The sequence below is a fragment of the Ovis canadensis genome, chromosome 26 (genome assembly GCF_042477335.2).
Source record: "Ovis canadensis isolate MfBH-ARS-UI-01 breed Bighorn chromosome 26, ARS-UI_OviCan_v2, whole genome shotgun sequence".
NCBI lineage: Eukaryota > Metazoa > Chordata > Mammalia > Artiodactyla > Bovidae > Ovis > Ovis canadensis.
Genome location: NC_091270.1, coordinates 59,467,219 through 59,489,552, shown reverse-complemented (window position 1 = coordinate 59,489,552; position 22,334 = coordinate 59,467,219). Strand labels below are relative to the sequence as shown.

The 22,334-nt window shown below is 43.2% G+C and overlaps 1 protein-coding gene across 2 annotated transcripts in view; it reads right to left on the bottom strand.

Moving 5' to 3' along the window:
* Nucleotides 1-22,334, bottom strand: part of ZNF385D (zinc finger protein 385D) — a 1,001,169-nt gene that overhangs the window by 543,044 nt on the left and 435,791 nt on the right. The window lies entirely within an intron of this gene.

Here is a 22,334-nt window from a genome sequence, read left to right as displayed (position 1 = left end):
TTAAATCTTGGAACGGTAAGTATCAGGTGAGCATGTAGCCATAAATTATTCATCTGTTTACTCGTTTAAAAAAAATGGCAGAGCTTAAAACATGTGCTAGGCTCCACACCAAGCTCTGGAGATTCTGTATCTAAGGCAACCTCTCTCTCAGAACTCCATTTATTTACTTAATTATTTTAATTAATTGTGTTGGAGTGTAGTTACTTTGCAATGTTGTGCTGTTAGCTTCTACTGTGCAGCACAGTGAGTCAGCCACATGTACACACGCACACACACGCACACACACACATGCACACGCACACACACACGCACACACATTTTCCCTCTTTTGGATTTCTTTCCCGTCTGGTCACCGCAGAGCGCTGGCTAGGTTCCTTGTGCTATGCAGTGAGTGAGTGAATTTGCTCAGTCGTGTCTGACTCTTTGCGTGTCTGACTGTGCTATACAGCGGGTTCTCATTAATTATCCGGTTTATACATGGTACCAATAGGGTGTATGCGTCAATCCCAATTTCCCAATTTCATTCTTAGCGGCTCAGTTGTGTCCGATTCTTTGTGACCCCAAGGACTGTAGTCTTCCAGGCTCCTCAGTCCATTGGATTCTCCAGGGAAGAACTCTGGAGAAGGTTGCCATGCCCTCCTCCAGGGGAGCTTCCTGACCCAGGGATCGAACCCGAGTCTCTTGCATCCCCTGTATCGGCAGGTGGGTTCTTTACCCACCAAGCCACCAGGGAAGCTCCTCTCAGCCTAGAAGCTCTGTTTAAAGCGGTGACACAGATGTGTGTAAACACTGCCGAGTGCCACCTAATGAAACCCAGGGTGGAGAGGAGACGGCGGAGAGTGGGTATGGGACCCTGGGCAGGAAGACCGGGGACGACTTCTCAACAGTTGCACTGTTTGGAAGGCAGGACGTTCCAGGGAAAAGGAAAAGTATAGTCAAAGGCCCAGATTCATACATTAGTTGAGAATATAGGGGAATTTAAGTATTTCCATTTGACTGCTTATAGATGCCCTTGCTAATTTGTAACAGAATTTACAGGAATATGGGGGGTCAGAATGTGAAGGACACCAGGTTTCCACGATGTAGCTGGAGTGTTCCTGGTATGGGTGAACACCAAAGGGTTTTTAGAAAGGGCGTGAGATGCGCATACTTCCATGTGAAGAAGGAGAAGTGTGGTGGTGTGTGAGAAGCGAACAGGAACAGGGACAGAAACCAAGTTCAGGGAGTTCAGCCCGGTCATTTTTAGACAAAAACAAACAAACAAATGATAAGAGGGACGTGAATGCCAGAGGCTGTAAAATGGAAATGGGCAGACGGAGTCAAGGAATGTTAGAGTCTGAGCTTATGCCAGAGAGAGGAGAATGTGTCTGTGACATCTCCTAGAAGCCTGGTTTCCATTATATTCAAACTAATATCCAACTTGCAGAATGTCTAAAATTAAGACACTGGAAATGTATGTAATATCATCAATGGCAATTGCATTATCAAGCAAAATAGCTTATCTGGACCATATTAAGATTAAGTTGGGGGCCGATTGAGGGATTCCTCTCTTTAACATTGGGAATAAGCATCGTCCCCTTGTTGAGAAAATAAATTTTGTGACACTGCGCATCTACTAGAAAGGCTGCTGGTGTAAACCAGGAAGGGAGAGGCTTGGGAAGCCTGCATTCCAGCACCTGGTGGAGTGGGAGAGGACAGTGGCTGGCCTTCGGGAAGTGCTGAGGTTTTGATCTATCCCACTCATGGCTGCCCCCAAATTCCATAATTTATAGTCCCCACAGCGTACGTGACATCTTCCCAAAGTAGAGTGAAAAAACGTTTACTTTTCACAGCTTCCCCTGACACTAAGACACATACATGTGAGTCGGGTTCTACAACCAGACGTCATTCACGGAAGACTCTGTTTTTAAACTGAGATGTGAAGAGACAGCATGTCTTTGGAACCAAGAGTTGCGGGAGCAGCTGCCCTTTGGGAGCTCCCTGATTGGAGCAGAGATTGAGTGGTTTTGGAGCCAGAGAGTGAGCAGTGGTTTTCTGAGGCTATCAATAAGGCAAGGCTGCAACAGGGACCGAAGTTCCCTCCTGCGTGTGGTGAGGGTTCGGGGGGTGAGTGACCTGAAACAGGAAAATGTTCTCAACACTCATCTTGGAGTCTGTTTCTTTTATTTCTCCAACGAATTCTTAAAAATGTTGTGTTTAACCTAGACAAGAGGTGAGTCTGTGGTCTGCAACCAAGAGTGTTGACCATCACACAGAGTATTACACGTCATCGAAAGCAGCAGAATCTTAAGGAAACAAGAAGCTGGGATTAGTGTCCTGGTGGTTGGGTTGATAAGCAGGGAGGAAACAGTTGCTGTCAGAGAATGGAGCAACGGTAATTCATGAACAGTTGTTCATGAACAGTTCAGTTCAGTAGTCATGAACGGCATCACAGCTGCTGTGATGACCGTCCAAGGACACACACAGAGCCCACGGAAGGCAAGGCTTTGATTATGCAGAGGCTCCAGTAGGCCTGCCGCTTCGGGCGTTGCTGGTTTAGAGGTTTTTAAATACCTGAATATGAATGCTTAGCCCAGTGAGTATAACAGTGGTTCTCTTAGGCCATATGGCCATTTCAGAGTACTCATGTTATTGAAAAACACAGGCAAAGGGGGATTAATACATTACCTGGGTGACTGACCTTCATTATCAAGCGAAAGTAGAGTGCTTTAGCACATTTAGGAAAGAAAATTATATGTTGAACTCAGGAGATCCAGAGTAACTCTTTTGAGTATTTGTGGCCTCATTTTCAGAAATCAGGGCTGTGGCAACTCTCCTAATATTCCCCCTCCTTACTGCATCACGTATTCATTCAGATATGCTAATTATTTCCTACCTCGCTTCCCCTTACAACTGTGTATAGCTTGTGCTGCTGCTGCTGCTAAGTCACTTCAGTTGTGTCCGACTCTGTGCGACCCCATAGACGGCAGCCCACCAGGCTCCCGGGCCCTGGGATTCTCCAAGCAAGAACATTGGAGTGGGTTGCCATTGCCTTCTCCCTTAGATACGCTAGTTAATTACCATTTCCTACCTCGCTTCCCCTGACAACTGTATACAGGGTGTGCTGGTTATGGCTAAATCTGTAACTTATTTCCTAGATTTCAGTATACTGAGATAGGATAGTGGCTGAGCAGGAGAAATGAATATGCAGCGGAGATTCTTGATCTGGAATTACGCGTGTACAACTTCAACTATGGGCTTCCTCGGTGGCTCAGACGGTAAAGAATCCACCCGCAGTGGATTCCAACCCGGGTCTCCGGGTTGGATCTCTTAGCCAGGAAGACCCCCAGGAGAAGGAAATGGCAACCCACTCCAGCATTCTTGCCCGGGAAACACCGTGGACAGAGGAGCCTGGCGGGCCACAATCCATGGGGTCACAGAAGAGTCAGACACGACTTAGTGACTGAACAACAACACCTGCATCTATGGACATCATGGTAGTTTAACTAGATCCGGCCACTGGGTGTGTAGGAAGGCAGGGAGCTAAATTCTGATTCAAATCCAAAATGGATTTATTAGTTTTCAGTGCTAATGTCTGTTAGCTTTAAACAAGCTATACCATCTAGCTTCTATCTTTGCATCAGTCAAAATTCTTTCCTCATTTTTACCCACCTAAAGTTTCATTTTACAATATAGACAACTAAATCATAAGCATAAGTAATTGTATTTAAGTTCATTGAAATGTTAGACTATGAAATATATGCCTCAAAATGTACAACTTTCCATTCCTCTAGTATTTAAGTATTACTTTCGAGGACGATTATTTTAAAACTGAAAAAAGGAACAATGATCAATAAAGAGATAAAACTACATTTCAAAGATGTTCAATCACACAGAAAATTTTCATCATCACTGAACAGCAAAGACACCTGGGCACATATCCACTAATAACTCTGCCCCCGCCTCCCCCCCCATCCCCCCACCCCCCACCCCACCCCGAGATCTAGCCTAAGGGCACTACTCTACTCACATAGCTCACTGTAATGGAATTCTCCTAATGTAGATATTTGAATGTAATTTCTGGAGAGTTTCATTTTCATTGCTATTGGAAGACAAACTTCATCCATAAACACAGAAGAAAACGTTGTTCATGCATAAACTACTTCCAGACTCTCTTTTCCACGTAGTTCAAAATTTGTACTGGCAATATCTCCAATTGTCGAGCATACACCAGTTTCAATGTTTTAGCGCCAAGTAACACGAACTAACGATTGCAAAAAGGATAGGGGATTTTATCAAATAACAGCAGTCCTAACGGTGGCTGTGTTCCAGGCTGACTGATGTAAGAGCTCAGTTAGGACAGGTTTCCTCTGATCTTTCAGTCATTTCCCTTACAGTTGTGGGGCGGCCACAATTCCAAGCATCTCCGATGCGAAAGCTGAGGTCCAAAGAGGGGGCATAAAGGAAACCCAACTGTGAATCTCCAGTTTTAAGCCTCACTGAGGGCCTCTCAAAAGACATTGCCTCAGGTCTCATTGACCAGAGGAAGTCCTGTGGCTCCAATGCCAACACAGACAATCAAGAGAGGATGAGGATGCTCTGATTAGAACAGATATGACTCTTCCTTCCTCTAGTGAGTCCCCCCAGTGATCCCACCAGGACAAGGGGGCAGGCCCCCAGCTGATAACGGCCACTACCTGGGGACATTTCTGGCCGTCACAGCTTGGAGGGGCGGGGCTAGGAGGAGGTGTTGCCAGAGCCTAGGAGCAGAGGACAGGTGTGAGCCCTACGACGCACAGGGCAGTCAGTCACAGCCCAGAACTACCTGGCCCAGAGCATCCGTAGTGATGAAGCTGAGAACCCTGCCCAGGATTTCAGTCACCTTCCCTGGTTGGTTTGCCTTTTGTTACATGAACAAAATGAAGGTTCTGTTAGCAATAAATCAATAGTCTCTCCCACAAGGAAAAAGAATCTGTAAGACAGTGGTTCTCAAGTGGTTCTCAAACTTGAGAAAATGTCAGAGTTATCTGGAGGGCTTGTTAAACCCAGATTGCTGGTTCCCATTTCCAGAGATGGTGATTCAGGAGTTCTGGGGTCGAGACTCAGACCTTTGCCTTTCTATCAAGTTTCCCGGGGATGTTTAGCTTCTGGCCCATTCACCACACGTTGAGAACCACTGTGTCAGATTATGCTCCAGGAGACGAGTGAGCATTCATGAGACTGCGACACTGGGCAACTAGCTTAACCTCGCCGGGTTACTGCTGCCTTCTCATTGACAAAACAGGCAGTTAACTAAAGGCATATTGCTTTAACCAAGTTTCCCATTGAAATGACTCATACCTCCCCCCACCACCACGCCCGTGTTACTGGTACTGTGTCATAGAAAATCAAAACAGTGGAAGGTTGTGTTCAAAATATAGTAAAATTTGAACCATATTAAAGAAAAAACAGAACACTTGAAATTCTTCTAAGTGAATGTCACAGCGTTAATACCAGGTGAAACAGTGGAACTTCACGTGTTGGACAGCTGGTAAGGTTCTTATCACTGCCCTCTAGTCAGATACAGCATGTGAGAACTGCACAAAGGGTCTAAATGGGCTGTTTCCACACCAGGAAATGCACATTGCTAGTGGGAGCATGTTCAACCTAACTAACAGAGGAATGCCAGTTGAAAGGACCAAGAGGTATACTCTCTCTGTTTTGACAAAAAGGAAACCCCTGATGTTGGTGATCAGGGGACGATGCTGGACACACGACTGACACTATTTGGCAGATTTCACTGTAGAAGGAAGACAGGATCAGAAGACAGATCAAATGAGGGGAAAAAACCAAACAGGAAATAAAATGAGATGGCCATTAGATTCATGGAAGAATATTTAGCTATTTCATTATGATGATAATCTACCTTGGTTCATTAACACACTGAAAGGAAAAGGAAGAAATATTGGAAAAACATTCATTTAAATACGTCAGGAAAGGAGGTAATAAGCATACTTCAGAAGTGCTCATTCAGGTGAAAAGGAAAAACCACAAAACAATAGATAGAAAACTGAGAACCAAAGTCACTCGAGATGAGCTATACTATGGAACTGAAAGCCAAAGGTAAACTGAAAAAATGGAAACAGTGGTATTAGGCTCAGGTCATTGTGCTTGGTATATTTCCATACACACATGGTGTGAAAAAAAATTCACATTTTATCGCAAGACCAGAAAACATTTGAACAGAAGATTGTGTCTCTGCCCTTTGATCCCCTCTTTTATCCCTGCTGTGTGTGGCCCATCTGCACGGTACATGGATCAAACCTCCCCCACAGGCAGAAAAACTGGCTTAACCATAGAAAGCAACATTTTCCTAGCATCAACAAGATGACTCCTTAAAAATCATATTCTTTCTTGATCTTTTAAGGGGCCACGACGACACTTAGATCTGGATTGTGTAAGCTGTCAATAATACGTCATTTAAGGTACAGCCCTCTGTCTCAGAAAGCTTATGTAACCATGCCCTGGCTTCTGAGGGTGAGCAGCTCTCAGAGCTCTCAGAGATGCTTGCTCTTTTTGGGTTATAGTCTTCAGTTTGGCTCGAATGACATTTTCTATTCCTTTTTTAGATCAGCTGATTAATTTTTTGGCTGACAATACAGACATGTAAAAAGAAAAGAAACCCATTTGTTCACTAGGTAGGCCTGGTAAAATGTCTGTAATAATTGTTTTGAACAGCGATAAGGGCTGGTGATTACTAAATTTCTGTGACTATGGATATCATCGAATTCAGGGCACACCACAACCATCTCAGGAAAGCATCATATCTCCATTTTACAGAAGAAGACACTAATGTCCAGGGAGATGAGCTGACCAGCGCACCCTTGTCTGGCATCAAAGCCTTCCTACTACTCCAGTCTCCTCTGTCCATGGAATTCTCCAGGCGAGAATACTGGAGTGGACTGCCGTGTCCTTCTCCATTACCATCTTTCTCTCTCCTTTATCTCTTTCCACTATGATTTTGGCATTGCCCTTGGATGGTGACAATAAACATCATGCCATTAATGACTAACATTTATTGAGTAGCAAGTGCTGTGCTAAGCAAATTGCCTGCATTATCCCATTCAGTTCTCAGTATAATCCTGTTATCTATTCCATTTGTAGATGATAAAGGCAGGAGGATATGTTCAGGGTCATGGAACTCCCACAACCACGTGGGCATGATTTCAAAGCCTGCACAGAAACCGCTTTCTCCTATTTTGTTTTTTAAAATAACTTTTAATTTTATTTTTTTAATAGGAGAAAAGAAATAGGGGGAAAAAGTCCAGAGGGAGAAAAAAATTCTCTACTGATGACCATCTTTGAAAGGTGGATTTGGCACTTTGTTAGAAATGAAGGCCCCTGTGTGAAGACACTATCCACCTTGATTTGGCTCTTAATTTCCACCCTCATCGCCAAACCCTAAACTCTGGTTTAAATTACAATCTTCATTATTCAATTCATCAATGGTTTACTCTCTAAAGTTTGGAAGAGAGTGAAAGGTGGGAATTTAAATGTTTGTTTGTTTGTTTGTTTGTTTACTAAAGTATTTCTTTCTTTGAATAAGGTCAGTGTTATTTCTTGAATTCCAGCAAGCATCCAATAGCCATCAGAAAAACACACTCTCTGAAGTTAACAGTAAATAAGAAAACCCTTTTAAACCGTAAAAGAAATAGATGAAACAGTCAATACTACAGATCTAAAAAGCTGCCAGTGAAGACTTTGCATTAGATCTTGTAAATGAAAAAATCCCCAATGTAATTTCACTGTCTCACTGCAGTAAGCACACGGACAGGAAATGATAATCACATCTGAATACTCACAACCGTCCTTAATATTCGCTCAAACAGAGAACACTAAGTACTTCCCTGGCGGTCTAGTGGTTAAACCTAGAACCCGCCTGCCAACGCCGGGGACACGGGTTCGATCCCTGGCCCAGGGAGATGGCCCATGCCGTGGGACAGCTGAGCCTGCGCGTGGCAGCTACGGAAGCTCCGCGCCCAGCGCCTGCGCTCCACAGTAAGAGAGACCGCCGCGATGGGAAGCCTGTGCTCTGCGACAGAGAGCACCCCCATCCGCTGCAGCCAGAGGAAGCGCAGGCATCGACGAGGACCCAGGCGGCCACGACTTTCAAAATCAGTTAATTTAAAAAAAAATTAAAAATAACTTTAACTTTTAAAAAGTACACTAAATAGATGGTGATATATACACTACGTGGTGATGCGCTAACCGCGCACGTAAGGTAATTACAGACTGATACCAACGGCTGGCTTGCCTTTTGTGTGCCCCGGACACTAGGCCGTTTAGTTCAAGGCAAGCCATTGTCTCCATCTCACAGATGAGGGAAGTGATGGGTAAGGCAGTCTAAGGGATGCTTGCGAGATGGGATGGTCTAGAATGGGTAGGTACCCTGCTGACTAGTCAGTCAGTCAGCCAGTCAGCTCAGTCCTGTCCGACTGCTTGCAACCCCATGAACCGCAGCACGCAGGCCTCCCTGTCCATCACCATCTCCCGGAGTTCACTCAGACTCACGTCCGTCCAGTCAGTGATGCCATCCAGCCATCTCATCCTCTGTCGTCCCCTTCTCCTCCTGCCCCCAATCCCTCCCAGCATCAGGGTCTTTTCCAGTGACTGGTAGAGTTACGATTTTGTTCCCTACCTATATAGTGGCAAAGCCTGTGTGCGCACCCAGTGTATTAAACTACGTAACAGCTTTGTAGGACGTGGTGAGAGTGAAAATCGTTAGGACACAGGTTAGTAGAGAAAGGCCCAGAGCAGCAGGCTATTTTTAGGGTAGAGACGAAGATAGGAAGACTTTGGTCACAGATGAAAGGGCTTTGCAAAAGGACGGAAGGCCCTGATGAGCCTACAGCCTGGAGTTAAAAGTTCCAGGTGTAGCTCATCACACCGTGGTCAGCTCCCAAGAATGGCAGGGTGTCCAGAGGTATCTGTCCTAGGCGATGTGTGTCCCACTCCACTGGCTAACAGGCTTTATTCTAAACGTCAAGTCTCACCTTTCAATAGAAGGATGTCCAAGTTAAACCCAATGCCAGACCTGTACAGGTAGACTCAAAGGTACTTTTCCCCATGCCAGGATATCTGTAGAGGGACATGCTATCCACTTGCCTTTAAAACTTAATTCATCACACATTCATTTTAAATTCTGTGCAAAACCTTTAAGGCTACACAATTTTGTGCACAGGTCACAACAATCATAAAGTCTTCAAACTTTTGATCACTCAACAAGAAATAACTTTTAATCTGATGGGAATAGATCCCATTATCTGACTTTATGTTCTGTTCTTTCCTCATTTTAGAGGATAAAATCATTTATAATGAAAACAAAATGAAAGGAAGCAGAACTAAATGGAGTTTTAAGGAGGAATTAGTGGAGCTTATTCAATAATCAACCAAAGGATACCACCGAAATTTATTTTTCCTTGGGTTGCTATATGTATTTATTTTTAACATTTTAGTTTTATTTTCTAGAAAGCAAGGCAATAGTATCTGAATAAAAATGACATTAAAAAAAATATTTGTGATATAGTTATTTAATAGGAATAATTAGCTGCTTTACTTTATTTTTTATAGAATTATAATGGTCTTTGTCCTTTAATTTAGCTTCATCGATACAAGTTGTTTCTTTAGTTTTTAAGACCATGATTCAAAGTTCATCACTGGCCTAGTGGAACAGTAACTGAGTTTCTAGCATGGTGATTTTTACGTCCAAAAACCACCTCACTGAGCTGGCTTTGCAAGCCCACACCTAAAAAAATGATGGCAGCTGTCACACTGTGACACGAGGTCTTGAGACCATCTGATAAGCCAGACCATCGTCATCTTCTAAAAAGGGATGACCCATTTTCATGCCTAGCAACGTGCACAGGCTCTTCAGCCTTTGGGCAGACATTGACTGTTAGACGGATTTGGAACGGCATTTCTTCCTCTTTCAAGAACAGCATCACAGAATTAGATATGTGTGTGTGAGGAGGCTCACTTCAAATAAGAACCACTGCCAGGGGCCAAATACAATATCTGATGCAGTGATTAGTCACTTAAAATAGGACCCACTGTCTATTGTATCACATTTACAACTGTGCTCTATTTTAAAAAGATGCTCGGAGTCTGCAAGGCTGGCTTACCAGCACCATCTCAGGCAGGCAATAGGCCAAGTATCTAAGTAGGCATTCTGTGAAAATCAAAACTGATGGCTGTCCCAGAACTTCATGGGTTGATGGAATCTTTCTGTATTTTGATTGTGGTAGTGGTTATTTGGTTGTAAATATTCTCAAAATTCATTGAACCATACATTTTAAATGAGTATGTTTCATTGTATGGAAATCATACCTCAATAAAGTTGATTTTAAAAAATGACAGCTGTCCATGCTGCCCATGAACATGCCTCTCTGGCAAAAGGAATGAAGGCCACGGAGTCAGCTCTGGGTGCACACAGATACAGATTACAGGTAGCATTCAAGACCTGCGCCGTCACGAGCAGAAGGGCCTCCTGGTCAGAGACTGGGGCTGGCAGTTGAAGCTCTATTGGGAACGTCATCTTACTCTCAACATGAGCCTTTGGAATTTGCTTTTTCCTTTATCAGCCCAATCAGAGTGTGTTAGCACACTCGATGGTTTCTAAAATTTATATCCCTGTACGTGCATCTTCACTAGGAATAGAACATCTTCTTGTTATTCCAAGAAAACAAAATGCGGCACGTTTCTCCGGGATTTTTGAAAATATAGAGCTTCCTAGGTGGCTAGGTGGTAATGAATCCATCTGCCAATACAGGAGACGCAAGAGACGTGAGTTGGATCTCTGGGGTGGAAAGACCCCCTGGAAGAGGAATGGCAACCCACTCCAGTATTCTGGCCTGGAAAATTCCACGGGCAGAGGAGCCTGGTGGGCTAGAGTCCATGGGGTTGCAAAGGGTTGGGTACAACTAAGCGTGCTCGCACACACACACACACACACACACACATTGAAAATACATCTAAGAAGTATTCCTTATGAAGGTTAATTTCCTAAATATGTAACATGTAATACTGTATGTACTAAGAGGCAACGTATAGTCCTAGACACTACCTTGATTGTGTGACCTTGGCAAAGTACTATCATTTCTCTGGCACTATCTCTAATTTTGCTTCTGTAATGAAGGGGTTAGCCCAGATAATGCCCCATGACATAAAACCACATAACTCAGCTCGAGGATTTGAAGCTCTATCCTTATAAACTGAAAATTTTCTCTCTTCATTACTGCCTTTGTTCCTGTTGTTCAGTCGCCAGGTTGCGTCCAACTTTTTGTGACCCCATGGACTGCAGCACACCAGGCTTCCCTGTCCTTCACTGTCTCCCGGAATTTGCTAACTCATGCCCATTGGGTCAGTGATGCCACCCAACCATCTCATCTTCTGTCGCCCCCTTCAATACCTTCTTTTCTTTGGCTGTTCTAGATTTGGAGAAAGTTATGGTGCTAATGGAACAATGAGAAAAAATTTTGGCTATCTCAGTAAGACACAAAGCAGACACTGAAAGGATACTAGCTTCTTTCTAGTAGACTGGATTTGATAGAAGGAATGTTCTAGAAGTTGGAATTTTTAGGAAAACATTAGGAAGGAAAAGAACTATTAAGGAGGGGAAAATATAAAGGAAATGGAGTTATGATTCATCTCATTAATATTTCAACAAAAGATCTATACTAGATTAAAATATCTTTCATTGGAACAAGTTGAACCTATCTTTGTCTTTTGTGGAAATAACCATACATATCATAAATTATGACATTAGGAAATTTTGGATTTACAAAGGACCTTGATCATCAATGATAGTGTCCCCCCTCAGAGTCCCAGAATGGTCCAGTATCTTAATGAAAAACACAAAAATAACTAAATCTGTCTTGGTTATATTACTTTTGTAAAGGCAAAGGCGAAAAAGCAAAGAAACGAAATAACAGCCTCACACAGCTGCTACTCTGCACGTTTAGGCCAGGCTGTGATTACTGTTGTAGAGGTGAATATTCGCAGACAGCAGCAGGGCTTTCGCTCATCATGTAGAGGCTAAATTTCATCCAAGGCTGCATTTATTCACACACTCTAACTTGTCAGCATCAGGCAATCTTTCTCAATTTCAAACCAGAACACACTTCTCACCCTAAGAAGAGCTGATAGAATAACAGATTTGCCCGGGGAGTCTAAACCCCATGGAAGCTGGAGGATAAGACATAAAGTAAGGAAAACAAATGGCAGGAGCACACAGCATCGGGAAAACCATCAAAAACACGGACACACGGTACGAAGGCGGCGGTCTGTCGTTCCAATGCCATTCAGGGGCAAAGACCACTCAAGAATCATCTCAAGGAATATTCTCAGTTCAGTGCCTTATTTACTATTGATTAAAAGTATCAAATTTGGTACAGTTACGTGTTGACTTGTTACACATTATTTTTTTAATTATTCTAATTGGAATATAATTGCTTTACAATGTTGTGTGACTTTCTGTTGTACAACAACATGAATCAGCCGTGTGTGTGTGTGTGTGTGTGTGTGTACACCCCATCCCTTCAGGCCAGTGCAGAGCACCAAGCTGAGCTCCCTGAGTTACACGTCAATTTCTCACCAGCTGTCTATTCACACGTGGTGGTACAGATACAGAAACGCTCCTCTCTCAGTCCATCCCACCCTCTCCTTCTCCACCTCTGTGTCCTCCGTAAGTCTCTCCTCTACGTTTGCGTCTCTATTCCTGCCCTTCAAATTGTATGTTCATTATTTTTCTTTGATAGCAGTGCAACTATTTTTCCCTCTGAAACAGATAACTCCAAAATGTATGGCCTTATGGACCCTTACCTATAACTTTAAACAAACAACTTAATTATCTTAAGCTAAAATTTGTTAAATGGTTATATACTGACTTGGCAAGGGCTCTCCAAATTAGTCATAACATCTTACTTTTTGTGTCACTAACAAATGAATTAAATGAAATAAAAGAATCCACATGTTTATTCTATATCTACCTGACAATCATGATCTTACTTTTAAAGATTAAATTTTAACAGGAGCATCAAGATGTTAAATGGAAATCAAAAAAATTTTTTTAAAGAAAGTCTGAGACATATAACTGGAGGTTATATGAATCACAGCTGCCAAAGAAATGTCAGGAAATCAGTGTCAACCCCATGGAAGGGTGCATTTCCTTCTGTTGGAAAGCACGTCCCCTCCCAGACCCAGCTCAGCCCTCACAATCCAGAAAATGACCATTGCCTTTGCAAGAGTGTCAGCGTCCCCCCAAGGACAGGGATTTCCTTCAGAGCACCTGGCTCCTCATTCTCCACAGCACGTGCCCTTCTGTATCCTCATGAACCTGCTCACAGGGCACCGCGACTCTGTCTCAGCTCATGGGCACTCTGAGCTCCTGTACGCCCTCAGCTAACTGACCCAGCCCGGACAAAGGTGAACACTGAAAGATGAGCAGTCTTGCTCCTTGACTTGCAGATTCTAAGCTGGTCACATCCCAGTGGAGCTTCATCGTGGCTAGCATCAACCCTGCCCTCTCAAGGGAGGTTCAGTTCAGTCACTCAGTCGTATCCCACTCTTTGCAACCCCATGGACTGCAGCGCACCAAGCCTCCCTGTTCATCACCAACTCCTGGAGCTTGCTCAAATTCATGTCCTTTGAGTCGGTGATGCCATCCAACCATCTCATCCTCTGTCGTCCCTGTCTTCTCCTGCCTTCAATCTTACCCAGCATCAGGGGCTTTTCCAATGAGTCAGCTCTTCGCATCAGGTGGCCAGAGTATTGGAGTTTCAACTTCAACATCAGTCTTTCTAAAGAGCACCCAGGACTGATTTCCTTTAGAATGGACTGGTTGGATCTCTTTGCAGTCCAAGGGACTCTCAAGAGTCTTCTCCAACACCACAATTCAAAAGCATCAATTCTTTGGTGCTCAGCTTTCTTCATAGTCCAACTCTCACATCCATACATACTGGAAAAACCATAGTCTTGACTAGACGGACCTTTGTTGGCAAAGGACAAAACCCTAAAAATACGATGACCTCAGGACACCCTGGGTGCTCTGCCACCGCTGACCTGGAGAACATTGACAGAGCTCTCAGGCTGCCGGCGGATCTCGCCTCTGCTTTCTTCTTTCGCTTCTAATTTCTGAACTGACCTAGCCCTCACTTGCTCTCTTTGGCGTCCGTGGGCTTTTCCCCCACAGGCCTGGACAGCACCACTCTATTCCTGTGCCCAGCTGGGCCCCCAGACCACAGGTTTGCCCAGAGACTCAGGGTGATCAACAGCTAACTGAGGGGTTTGGCTTCGGGATACTGTCCTTGTTCTCACCCTGGGCCCCATGTATCTGCCACAGTACTTTGTCCCCTGCTCAGCTGACACCAGTCTGAACACCTGAAAGGACTTCTGACCCAGGATCAAGAGGTGGCTCCCCATATCACCTTGCCCTGGTCAAATGGCATCATAAAAAAAAAAAAACCTACAAACAATAAATGCTGGAGAGGGTGTGGAGAAAAGGGGACCCTCTTGCACAGTTGGTGGGAAAGTAAATTGCCACAGCCACTCTGGAGAGCAGAGTGGAGATGCCTTAGAAGACTAAGACCAGAACTCCTGTATGACCAAGCAACCCAAGGACCACGCCTACCCCCCAAGAAATGCTTCGCCGAGAAAGGCACGTGTGCCCCAACGTTCCTGGCAATGCTGTCTACAGGAGCCAGGACACAGGGACAGCCGAGACGTCCATCAACAGCTGAACAGATGAAGGAGATGTGAGATATATATATATATATATATATATATACACATACATACACACACAAAACGGAATATTACTCAGCCACAGAAGAAAGGAATTTGAGTCAGTTCTAGTGAGGTGGATGAACCAGAGCCTGTTATACAGAGTGACGTAAGTCAGAAAGAGGAAAACAAATACTGTATATCAATGCATATATATGGAGTCTAGAAAAACAGTACTGATGAAGTGTCTGCAGGGGAGGAGTGGAGGTGCAGGTGCAGGGACCGCACTTGTGGGCGCAGTGCGGGAGGAGAGGGTGGGATGCACCGAGGAGGTCGGAGACTTGCGCGTCACCGTGTGTGAGACAGACCGCGAGGGCAGGGCCGCTGAAGCGCAGGGAGCTCAGCCCGGCTCGGCGACTGCCCAGAGGGCGGGGGCGAGGCTCAGAAGGCGGGGACCTGTGTACACCTGTGGCTGATCCACGTCGGTGGAAGGCACACACCAACACGACACTGTAGACTGATGATTCCCCAGATAAAAATAGATGCATGAAGGATGAATGCCGAGTCCCTGCGTTTACGGTTTTCCGTCTTCAGCCTCCCGACACCCTCGGACAGCCATTGCCAGTGAAATGGAGCAGGATCCCACGGGGTCTTCCTAGAATAGAAATGGCCACCCATCTCCCCCCAACACAGGTGTCTCCTGTCTGCCTTCTGTCTGCAGAAAAACTTTAGCCAAAGTATAAATTTAATCAGAGAAGTTCAAAAATGCAGAAGCAAAGAAGAGCAGTCCCATAGAACAAAATAATAATACTTTAGTCATTAAACAAGAGCAAGGACCTCCGTTCCTCCTCAGGGCTGTACATAATATTCTTAGCCATGTTGTCTGAGCTGTTTTGCAGATGCTGAGGCCCCCAGTAGGTGGAAGAAGCTAAGAACATGACGAGCACACTGTAGCCATGACGTAAGCTGTTCTGTCTTACACAGCTCTGAGATCTGGGCTCAGGGAAATGGAAACAACCAACCCTGGAAATAAAGATTAACTGCACTTAAAACAATCAAGCTTTTTCACTTTTCTCTTTCACCTTCATTAAGAGGCTTTTTAGTTTCTCTTGGCTTTCTGCCATTAAGGTGGTGTCATCTGCATATCTGAGGTTATTGATATTTCTCCCAGCGATCTTGATCTAGCTTGTGCTTCATCCAGCCCAGCATTTAGCATGATGTACCCTCCATAGAAGTTAAATAAGCAGGGTGACAATATACAACATCAATGTACTCCTTTTCCAATTTGGAACCGGTCCATTGTTTCACGTCTGGTTCCAACTGTTGCTTCCTGACCTGCATACAGATTTCTCAGGAGGTCAGGAGGTCTGGTATTCCCATCTCTTTCAGAATTTCCCACAGTTTGTTGTGATCCACACAGTCAAGGGCTTTGGCATAGTCAAAAAAGCAGAGTAGATGTTTTTCTGGAATTCTCTAGCGTTTTCTATGATCCAGTGGATGTTTGAAACTTGATCTCTGGTTCTTCTGTTTTTTCCAAATCCAGCTTGAACATCTGGAAGTTCACTGTTCACATATTGTTGAAGCCAGATTTGGGGAATTTTGAGCATTACTTTGCTAGCGTGTTAGATGAGTGCAATTGTGTGGTAGTTTGAGCATTCTTTGGCATTGCCTTTCTTTGGGATTGGAATGAAAACTGACCTATTCCAGTCCTGCAGCCATTGCTGAGTTTTCCAAATTTGCTGGCATATTGAGTGCAGCACTTTCACAGCATCATCTTTCAGGATTTGAAATAGCTCCACTGGAATGCCATCACCTCCACTAGCTTTGTTGGTAGTGGTGCTTCCTAAGGCCCACTTGACTCCACATTCCAGGATGTCTGGCTCTAGGTGAGTGATCACACCACTGTGATGATCTGGGTTGTGAAGATCTTTTTTGTACAGTTCTTCTGTGTATTCTTGCCACCTCTTCTTAATATCTTCTGCTTCTATTAGGTCTATACCATTAAGCGGCCTGCCACTCCCTTCCCCAATGACCACGTTTCCTCAGAAGTCTCCAGCAAACTTTTCTTTCTACCAACACCTGCTTTTTGAGTGCTGGCTTTCCAGTGGGCAGCTGGACCTTAGTTCAGCAACAGGAGGTCAGTTTCAGCTCTGTGTTAATTCTAGAGTTTGCCCCACTCTGCTTCCCACTGCTGGAGAGCCAGCGATGTGGCCATTCTCGCCAGAGTGCTGCCAGATCAGGCTGCACGTACCAGCATCCATTCAACATCGTCCTGTAACCCATCAGATGATGGGAAAATGCGCCTTGCATTTGCCATCACGAATGCTTATTGGAACTCACGTCTCTTCCTTAGGCAACACTGTGGTCTCTTAATCTTAACTTTTCTTTTACTTTTCATTTTTTTATGCAATAAATTTCACTTTAGTGAAATGTGTGTGTGTGTGCTAAGTCACTTCAGTCATTTCTGACTCTTTGCGACTCTAGGGACCATAGCCCACAAGGCTCCTCTGTCCATGGGATTCTCTGGGGAAGAATACTGGAGCAGGTTGTCATCTCCTCCTCCCGGGGATCTTGTGGCCCAGGGATCGAATCTGTGCCCCTTATATCTTCTGCAATGGCAGGCAGGTCCTTTACCCCTAGAGCCACTCGGCAAGCCTATGTGTGTGTGTGTGTGTGTGTACGTACACACCCACACATGTGTACACACACACACTTATGTGTACACACACATGTATATATACTCAGTAAGATTAAAAAAGTAGTGTAGCCATAATTGTACCATCCAGAGTCAAACAATACTAACAGCATGGCATATACTTCACATTTTTCCATCTACAGTACATAAACACAAATCATGACTGTGAAAAATGGCATTGTACTACCCTTTGAAATCTTTTTTTCATATCAGAAAATCCATTTCCATGTCAATATATATACTTTTAAATAACTAAACTGCATTTCACTGTATAGATGACCAATATTTATGTGAGAAATTCCTCAAGGTTGGAATTTAGGTAATTTTCATCTTTTCACAATTATAAAGAGCACTGCAATGAAAATTTTGATCATAAATGTGCATTAGTCAGGTTGGAAAAAGTTTATGGAAGCATCAGAAAGGACTGTTACCCCAGGAACAGAAAATGCTGCTACAGGGTATGCTCATCACTGCACCCTCCGACTCAGGCTCTGAGCCGAGAATCCTAGCAGGACACAGCAGTCCATGAACGTTCCTGTCAGAACAACATGCCCAGAGAGACCTCTTCTGATGGAAGGATAAAAAAAAGGGACTGTGAAAGGATGAAACATTTAAAGAACAGACACATTATATTCATCACGAAGAGGAAAAAATGTTTAAAACATTACTGATAAAAACTGGGGAAAATAGTTCATTTACTTTTTAATTCATTTTATGAAAACAAGGACTTTCAGAAACAGGGAAAAAAGATGACAATGAGATGAAAGTAAATGTGTTGAAATTTAGAAGGGTGGATAATGAAAAACTATAAGGAAAATTAAAATATCACAGGATGCAAAGCTGCCTTGGAAAAGGAAAGAGTCCTCTCTATTGATGCTGCCTGGGAAGCAGGCAGGTTTTTTTTTCTTTTTTTAAACTTTTATTTGCAGTACCTTTTCTATGGTAAATGGTGTTATGTTGTGAATTCATTTAGTCTAGCAAACAATTCTGCATACCTACTATGAATATGAACATTTGAAGATAAATGTTGGGAATTCCAGTTTATAAAGGAATTGTCTACAGGAGGGGAGGATAACTGGAAACATTGCCACAGGCTGTTTGTAACCTGAGGCTGGTACAGAGCTGTTGGAACACAAGAACAGAAGGATTAACTCTCCAGAGAGTGAGGGGTCTCCCTGCAGGGTGTGACCTGCAGGAAGGTGAATGAGAACCTGTGAATGAGGCAGATTTGGCCAGACTGCGAGGGATGGGGAACACCAGGGGAAGACGAGAGCCTGGGCAAAGCTCTTGAATTTGTCTCCACCTGGACTTGCAAATTCTCAGTGTACCAGGTATTAACATCATGAGGGATCATCTTAGGTCCTTAAAATAACCTTTGCTGGACAAACTTGCACACCCATGAGTCAAAGTTATGACAATCACAGCTGCTAAGAAAGGATTCTATTACTACAAAATATGAGGCTTGTTTTTTCCATGGGCTAGCTCTAGATCACATAGTAAATAATCTCAAGTTTTTAGCTGATTAAAAAGTTACTGAAAACTCAAATTAGTAATCTTTTAAAAATATTTTAAGACAAAGCAGAAGTACAGTTTGCAATATTTGAATTGCTTTTTCTCTAAAGGTCTCAGGGTCTGAACAAAGCGTTAATTGCTCATTGATAGTTCAAGTGTAGAAAACACAGATGTTCCATTTCTTTAAATAACTTCACTTCCTACAGAATGGCCTCATCCTCTGAGATATAAGTTCATCCAGATAGAATATGCATTGCATATGGAAGCAATCACATCCTATTTTTGGAAGGATTTGACAGAACACTGCACAAAATATAACCTTCCCCCTGCCTCCAACTTTTTTTGTTTTTTGTTTTTTTCTTTTTTTGTATGCAGCAAGTATTCAGCTTAACAACGCAAAATAACTCTGATGTTCTGAGAATTTGGCACCATTTCATTTTCCATTATGTCAGAATGAAAAGGGACCAAATATTACTGATAACAACATTAGAAACATTTGTCCTCTGGCTTATATGCAGGTGGGAATCATTACTGGTAATAGAATTTTTGTAACAATCATTTTATCTCTAACTATAGCTGAACACTGGGCTCCACAGTCAATTTTAAAGAGAGACAAGGTTGATAGGTGGGCATTCCAATTCTATTTCATCCTTGGGACCTCCTGGTCAAGACTTTGAAGGAAGTGCCCTGGAATCTCGGCCCCATTTCCATACGGGACTAGCACAAGTCTGGTGGCCACTGTCAGCTGGAGAGAGCACTGTATGTGGAGTAGGAAGACGTGCTCCAGGCCCGTAATTCTGACAACTTTTTTTTTTTTAAATTACTAAAATTGAATGGGTTTCCATGTCTTTGAATGCAGAATGGGACCACAAATGAGACTATATTATGCACAAAAGGGGAAATGAGACTAGATATAGGACTGCTGCTGCTAAGTCGCCTCTGTCGTGTCCGACTCTGTGCGACCCCATAGATGGCAGCCCACCAGGCTCCCCTGTTCCTAGGATTCTCCAGGCAAGAACACTGGGGTGGGCTGCCATTGCCTTCTCTGAGATATAGGACTGCTGCTGCTGCTGCTGCTAAGTCACTTCACTCGTGTCTGACTCTGTGCGACCCCAGAGATGGCAGCCCACCAGGCTCCTCTGTCCCTGGGATTCTCCAGGCAAGAACACTGGAGTGGGTTGCCATTTCCTTCTCCAATGCATGAAAGTGAAAAGTGAAAGTGAAGTCACTCAGTCGTGTCCGACTCCTAGCGACCCCATGGACTGCAGCCCACCAGGCTCCTCTGCCCTGGGGTTTGCCAGGCAAGAGTACTGGAGTGGGGTGCCATGATATAGGACCAGTCTTTCATCAATTATCAAGTATTAGAAACCCACCTTTATAAATGATGTATGAATAATACAGCATTATTTTCATATGGGATAAGAATTTACAACAAATTTCTTTTTAGCTTTTGACAACAAACAAAACGAAACATGGCTGGAGAAAGTATTATACTGCAACTAAGTGCTGCATTTGAAAATGCGTATAGACCCTACTAGATATGGGTCCAACGTATGCTTAACACACACACACGCACACATTGCCAATTGTTTCAAAATGCGTATAGACCCTACTAGATATGGATTAAAAATGCGTTTAGCACACACACACACGCACACATTGCCAATTGTCTTTCTCCTCCGTAAGCCATCATCATCCTATTTCCCTCCCTAGCAGGACCGCTCTGCCAGTAACAGCAGTGTGTTAATGTGGCTGTAGTTTCATTCAGCCATTTAGTTCACCGTTGGGAATGATAAGATTTGCCAGACATTATATCTACCCTATGTTATTTCCAGATCTCTGCAATCGGTAAGATACTGTTAAAAACTGTTAAAATAAGCATCTTTAGATTTCTCAGCTCAATAATCTTTTAAAATGTCAAAATACACAGAACTTTCACTTCCTTTAAATTCCTTTGCTTGCTGCTAAAAATATAAATACTAAAAAAAATGGAATTTACTACTTTCAGGAAATTATTAAAATTTTTATTTAAAAAATAATATCTCGCTACTTCAGTGCAGTGAGTTAAAATCCTTTTCAACTCCAACCAGCACTTCCATCACACTGAGCCCCAAATCGCAGCATCTCCAAGATAATAGTATTCATATACAGATACGATTGACAGGTCAAAATTTGAATATGGAAATGTGGGGAGTGACACAGCTGGGGCAGGGGAACAAGGAAGGGTTTTCTGGGGAGAGCCAGAGAGAGCACACGGACACCACGTGCCCGCCCTGAGTGTAAGATGGCGGCACGTGAGGGGCAAGGTAAATACAACTCATAATTGCAGAGTGTAGAGCAAACAGGCTTTAAATTCAATATTGTTGTAGAATTTAATCATATTTGATGACTAAATGTCTATATACATTTGTTTGAAATAAAAAATAAACATAGTCGTCTTTAATTAGTGTTTGGAGAACTACATCCTATTTTCTGAAATCCCTAAGAATGAAATGCGTGTATGCATCGTGCTATGTGAGGAGGAGAAAGCGGTTATCTCCATGTTTTTATTTTATATTTTATTATTTTAAAGTTTGATTCCCTTTTTAACACTAGTTTTTATTATTTTTTTTAAATTGGAGGATAATTGCTTTACAATATTATGTTGGTTTCTGCTGTACAACAATGAGAATAATTATTTATGTAAATATATATAGATAGATAGATATACTCCATGTTATTTTTTATTTTTTTAATTTATTTATTTCAACTGGAGGCTGACCACCCCACAATACTGTAGTGGCTTTTGCCATACCTTGACATGAATCAGCCATGAGTCCACACTGTGTACGCCGTGTTTTTGAAACAATAGAGTTTATCAATCTCTGTGCATCATATTGGAAATATTCTGAAACTCCAAGCGAATTTGTAGACACTTATGCCTCCTCAGTGGTTCAGCTGGTGAATAACCTGTCTGCAAGGTGGGAGATCTGGGTTCGATCCCTGGGTCGGGAAGATCCCCAGGAGGAGGGCATGGCAACCCACTCCAGTATTCTTGCCTGGAGAATCCCCTGGACAGAGGAGCCTGGAGGCCTACAGTCCAGGGGTTGCAAACCATCCGACATGACTTAGCAACTAAACCACCACCACCATGCCTCCTAAAACTGGAAATATTTAGGTAATGATCAACTTTAACAGAATTGCTATTTTTAAATAAACTGAAAAAATATAAGATTTTATGTGCACTTGTTAGCTCTCATTCTTATTTGTAATACATGCTATAAGAAATATTAGTGAAGCTTATTGTTAAGATGCTCAGTGAAATCAAAGAAAATGTAAAGTGTTTTGGAAGTCCGTGGTTTCATGGTGACAATCCGGTCACTGTGGCAAGGTCACCGTGTGAGGGGCTGGA